Below are 6098 nucleotides of genomic sequence, written 5' to 3'. Positions count from 1 at the left end.
AATCTCAGCCTGTCGTAAACAAACCTAAACCTCTAAAGCTCAGGTTTTACTTTGAACAAAACCTAGTTTCAGTGTAATGTCATGTTTTGGGGAATTGGCTCCACAACAGAACTTTACTGGTTTACTCGCCTCGGCCTCGGTTCCAGTTGCAGTACGCCGCTATTTCACTAGATAACAGCAAAACAAAACAATATTTTTTTAGCGCTTTAAACGACTCATAGAAAAGTATGACAAACACTGGAACGTGAAACTCTCGACTACTAAAGAGAGAGGTAATCAGCTTTTTGATTTGAGAAATATACATTTCAAAATTAACAGTAATGTGCATTTTCTTTAATAACCAGTCAAGATCATTGATTGACGGTAGTAACCACTAACAAGGAGGAGGAGGGAATGATCTGAGCGTGATCCAATCCACACTGTTTTAACAAACTAACAAAACCACTGATGTGAATAAACACAGTGACAGAAAATATGAATGAACGTAAAAGATATTACGTGAACTAAAGTTTAAAGTGTTTGTAATTTGCAGATCTGGATTATCATTCCGTCTTTGTCTTGGGATTAGGGACATTGCTTCAAAACATCTGTGCATGATGCCTTCACATATTCTTTTATTATTGTTTTCAGATTGGACAAATGAACTCTTCTTTTGTGTATTCAGTAGTTGCTGCAATGAGCTGCAACTTGTGCACAGTTGGTCTGACTAGCGGAATAGAACAAAGTATATTTACTCGCTTCCTGCACAGATCTGAGGTACTACTACTACTACTACTACTACTCTAGACTGTACTTCGACTTAGTTTAAAATATCTTTGCTGACATTAGAAAATGTCATCAAATAAGATTTTTTTTATATCAATCTATTGATAAGTATATTAAATGAAACGTTGGCAGGCATTTCATGGTTCCAGCTTCGCAGATGGGAGGTTTTTTAACTTAAAAGCACCTGGCTTCAATCCTATTTACTTTACATACTTTTATTGATTTTGAGGTTTTCACTAATGATTTGAAGAGTTTCACTTTGAGTTCTGAGTAATGAAAGGCAATTACAAATCAATCAGTCGAAATAGAAAATAATCAGCTGCATTTCTATAGAAAACTATAGCAAATAATCTCTACATATAAAATAAAAATAATAAAAAGCTCTTGTAAAGCGTGATCATAAGAAGTATCATTTCCTGTCCAGTCTCTGGTTTGATTGAAAACTGTATTTTACTCTATCACAAAATGTTGGTGTGGCTAACTTAGCTTTAGCTTTGTGCCGTTGCGTGTGTGTGTGTGTGTGTGTGTGATGGGAATATTGAAGGAATAACGTGAGTCCTGTTGAAAATCTAATCCCAGTCAGACAGCACTGTAATCCGGCGAGTGGAGGGATTTCTCAGACCAGCAGATTGACCACTAGGATGTTATTGACAGGGATGAGGGACCAGAGGGTGATTACTCCCTCACTGGGATGGGAACGGGGGTGGGGGATGTGCTGAGAGGGCCTTTATTTATTTATTTTTGTGTCAGATTATCCGGACAAGAGGACGTTGGTCCGCAAGCATTGTGGGAACAGTGATGGTGCAGACGCAGGTCAGAGCATGAAGGGAACACGTTTAACACCGGATCATCAGAAACATCCATGATGACTCTGTGGTCAGTTTGACGCCCAGTTAACACAAGAGTGTAACACTGACAGTTACACAGTGGAGAGAATACTGTAGATGTACTGTAGATACTGTATATGTGTATATATATGTGTAGATATTTTCTCCCCCTCACGCTTCAGTCAACCATCTAGTCCTAAATCTAAGCTCCTGCTACCCTGCACTGGTTTCAACAGTAAAAGAAACGGACTGAAGTCGACCAGGTGCCTGTTGAAGAGGCTACAAACATCGAGCAATCTGCATATTGCTGATGCACGCTAAGAATATCTGACAGCGAGCGAGGAACACGGGGGTGAGTGCTTCACACAAGGGCATTTTAAGTTGACACATGGGCTCAAACATTGACCTTTTGTTTCCAAGTTTGTCTTTACAGTCTGCTGTAAACTGCTGATGTCGGACGTCTCTACCCTATATTTAAGAATTAATATATTATATATTAATATATTAATTCTTCAAGGTCAGTGGTGGAGGAAGTATTCAGATCTAAATACAAGTATTCATTACAACCAAAGACAAAAAACTGAAACTGAAATGTGCTTAAAGTATTAAAGTATTTAGTACTGATGCATTAACCTTTAGATTTTTCTGTTGTAGTTTGTTGAAGGGATATTTTTAATATAAATAAAGATTCATTGTGTATGATTTATTTTCTGCTATTAATGTAGAAATAAGATATAAACAGCAGCCTAAGTAATCATTAATGTAGTTGATATGTAAAATCTAAGGACCTTATTACTACAGTACTACTGTGATGTGTTGTAGTTAGGATTTTAGACTACACAGTTGTACTGTGACTTACTGTACTATGTGTACTTATACTGTTTTATTGTTGTCATATACTACATTATATTTCCATTATAGTTCTATACTCAATTATATTCTGACTAGTCTTTTGAATGCTTTTAGATGGTATTATAGTAGTATTATAGGACTACACTTTAAACAGTACTCTCTACATCTGTGTACTATTAATCTATAAATTGTCTGGTTTCTGCTTTTATTTCTTTTCTTATTCTATTTTATTCATTATTTTTAGATTTAATTTCTGTCCTTGTGCTGCAACACCTGTATTTCTCCTCTGGGGTTTAGTTAAAACTTCTCATATGCAGTAAAACTAACAATATGTTTTCTCCTTAATAAAAAAAAAAAGAAGGTTATTTAATCAGTTATTTAGTAAAAGTACTAAGTTACTTTCCATTACTGTGAGATTCCTCCTACAGAGTTATTAACTCCAGTGGATGGATGTGAGTCACGTGTGAATTAGCTCTTCCTCTGTGAGTTTAGCACGTGAGTGCACACAGAGCGGAGACTGTGCAGAGGGAAAGGTGCTGTACAGGCTGAGGCCGGAGGTGTGGAGGAGTCTGAATCATCAGCGACGACGTCTGAGGAGGGCCACCATTAGACTCTCCAGGTGTCGGCACTGTTCTCACGCTTCCTGGCTGAAACGAGACGAGGGCTTCGACCGACCAAGAGACGTTAAGCATTAGGCAACAAGTACTTTGGTGTTTTAAAAGCAGTAATACCACAATTCATATGTAGTCGCTGGTACAGAACACACAGCCACAAAATGGTGAATCATATTTCTTCACTGTCTTCACTGCTGCTACATTTTGCATCTCATTGTCGATATTGGCAGTGAACCACTTTTAAATCCTTAGTTTCATTCAGCTCCTTTGCTTTGGTCACTGCTGCCTCCCTTTGATTTCTTCAGCTGGTAAAATAGAAATGAGCAGAGCTGCAGTGACTTTAATAAAAGTTCCCAAAGCTGCGACCATGATGTGCACACACTGAGCATGTCTGTGTAATGTATGTGTGCATGCAAGTCAACACAATCTTTCCCCCGAATGTTTCATAATTAACCTCCCCCCCCCCCCCCCCCCCGTCATCGTCCCACATCTGCACTGAATCTGCCACGAATGATGAGCTTTACGCTTCTCAACTGAACCGTTCACTGTTTCCCTTTCTCTTGATTTCTAGCTGTCAGCCCCTCCCCTCCTACTTTCCCCTTCCCTCTGACACCCTGACCTCAGATTTCACCTTTAGTCTTCGCCCTTCAGTTCATCTTTTCAGCCACACTAGCAGATTCTGCGATGGATGGAAGAGCTGCTATTCAGCAGAGAGTGAAACATCACAATCACTGAATGGATCGTCAGAATCAGACACGTAGGGAAAGGGGACATCAGCAGCCTTCATCAGACCAGCCTGGTGGATTTCCAAACATTTTCACCCTCTTATTCTTTTATTTCTCTTTATTGCATCTTTTCTGAATCATTTACAGCGTGAACAACCAAGTTCAACACTGTGAATGTCTCCTAGGAGAGTCTGTGTGCGGTTATCCTCCGAGTTTGACCTTTTGAAAATAGATATAACCTTTTGCTTTTTGTCAGAGAAGCATCAGACAAACTGGTTCTTCTCAAGCACAACTTGGCTCTTAGACCTGGTTCAGAATGTGGTAGACTCATCACTGGGAGCTGCGGCCTCACCACTTATATTTCCAACATATTTATCAGTTAAAATTGATCTATTGATAACTAGCTGACTAATCAGAGCATTAGCAGACAGGACGTCTTGGTACAAGGTTGGCTGCCTGGCTACATTCATGAAAAACAATAAAAGAAAAAATGAAACAGACTGGGAGCAAAATAAGAACTCGTTATTCAGTGCATGCATATTTCATGTCCAAGTCTTGTTTTCAAATAGTTGAACTATATATTAATACTATAAACATATGTAAATATAGTTCACTGAGTAATATCCAACACACTCTGACATTTATCTACTTATTATTTTTTTGCTCCACTAGTTGTAGTTTTGATTTGAAGACAGTTTGCCAAGCGTAGCTGCTAAAAGTCTGAAATATTAAATATTAAAAAGCCAGAATGACGTTTCAGACTAGCTGATAAAAGCATCGTTAACAGGTTATGTGCTTTTTAATTTGCTCTCTTTCAGTGACTGCATGTGTTTTTTATCGGAGTGCATCCAGCTGTGTGTCCTACAGCTGCTGGATCTGTGCCCTTTTGTTGGAGGAGGCTGTTGCTATAGCGATGGCTCCATAGTTACAGCCGATGAGCCCGTGGTACCCAGTTTTCAGTCTGGCAGGTTGGTGTGTGAGGCTCAGTGATGACTGTAGATATGAAATAAATTTGGATATGGAATTAATTTGTAAAATGTGTGTTGTATTTTCTTCTGTGGGAAATGTTCTTGAGAAATTCTTCTTTGTTTAATGGACATGAAAAGATGTGAATTTTATGTTTGAATATTAAATACAGGTGTGTGTGTGTGTGTGTGTTTAAAAGGATGAAGTTTGTCCTGTTCTGTAAATTGTGAAACTGCTTCGATGTGTCGATGTTACAGCCACAGTGATCTTTTATTTCTCAGCTTGTGTGTGTGGTCATGCATATTTTCATAGTTGACAGTTGACATTTCACTGCTGCATGCTGATGAAGTCCTAAATGTTGCTTCTGTGTGTGTGTGTGTGTGTATCATCATTCTTGTGCTTATAAGTGAGTGAATCTGTGTGTGTGTCATTAAAAATGAAGAAGTCTAAAGTAGGCCAGCGGTTCACAGCACCACAGGGGCTCGTGGGGTGAAGGAGCCACACAAAGACGCCTCCCTTCACTCCCAGTCTGCTTTGCTCTTTGTCTTTGTCCTCAAGTCACGTCCAATTTTATTTTTATACCTCAATATCACAAATATGCATAAAAGACTTTGTTACTCTCTTCCAGTACAAACACCTGTCCTCTCCTGCTGCCTTCTGCTCTTGTTTCCTCATCCCCTCTCTCCTTGTCTCCTTACCCTTCTACAGTCATCTTCTCTTGTTTCCTCTCCTCTCTCTCTGTATCTTTGTTGTATTAGTAGAGCTCTGTGTTGCTCAGTAATTACTGATCAACTTCTTCTACGTGTCAAATTGTCCCTTAACAAGACATCAAGCTGAAGACTGAACTGCAAATCTCACCTTCTGTGTGAGTGTGAATGGGTGAAAGAGAAATGCTTTCTCTAGTTATAAGGGACAGATCGTGGTATTTGGACAGTTCATTTTATTTATTTATTTATCATTCAATATGATATAAAATCAAATAATCTAAATCATGGACACTGCATCGAAAAGTGCTGAAATCGAACCATTTAACTGTTTTGTCTAAAGACGTAAACAACTCTAAACATCTGACCTTCACGTCATCATATCAATATTTATTATATTGTTATTTATAATAACTATATGTTTTACTGCGCTAACGCACTGCGTACGCACACGCACGTGTAAGAGAAGAGACAGTAATCAGGCTCAGTCTCTCACATCATCTGAAGAAGAGGAGACTACATCCTCCACCTCCTCTTCTTCAGGTCATCCTACCCTTTCTTCCCTCACTACACTTGGTTCAGTTTTTTATGGGTGAGGGGTTTTGGGGAAAGTGGCCAAGTGTGAAAACGGCAATAAAGAAAATG

Source organism: Anabas testudineus, chromosome 16 (assembly GCF_900324465.2).
Source record: "Anabas testudineus chromosome 16, fAnaTes1.2, whole genome shotgun sequence".
In the NCBI taxonomy this organism is placed as follows: Eukaryota; Metazoa; Chordata; class Actinopteri; order Anabantiformes; family Anabantidae; genus Anabas; species Anabas testudineus.
The sequence above is the reverse complement of the archived record's forward strand: the minus strand, read 5'-3'. Positions refer to the sequence as shown.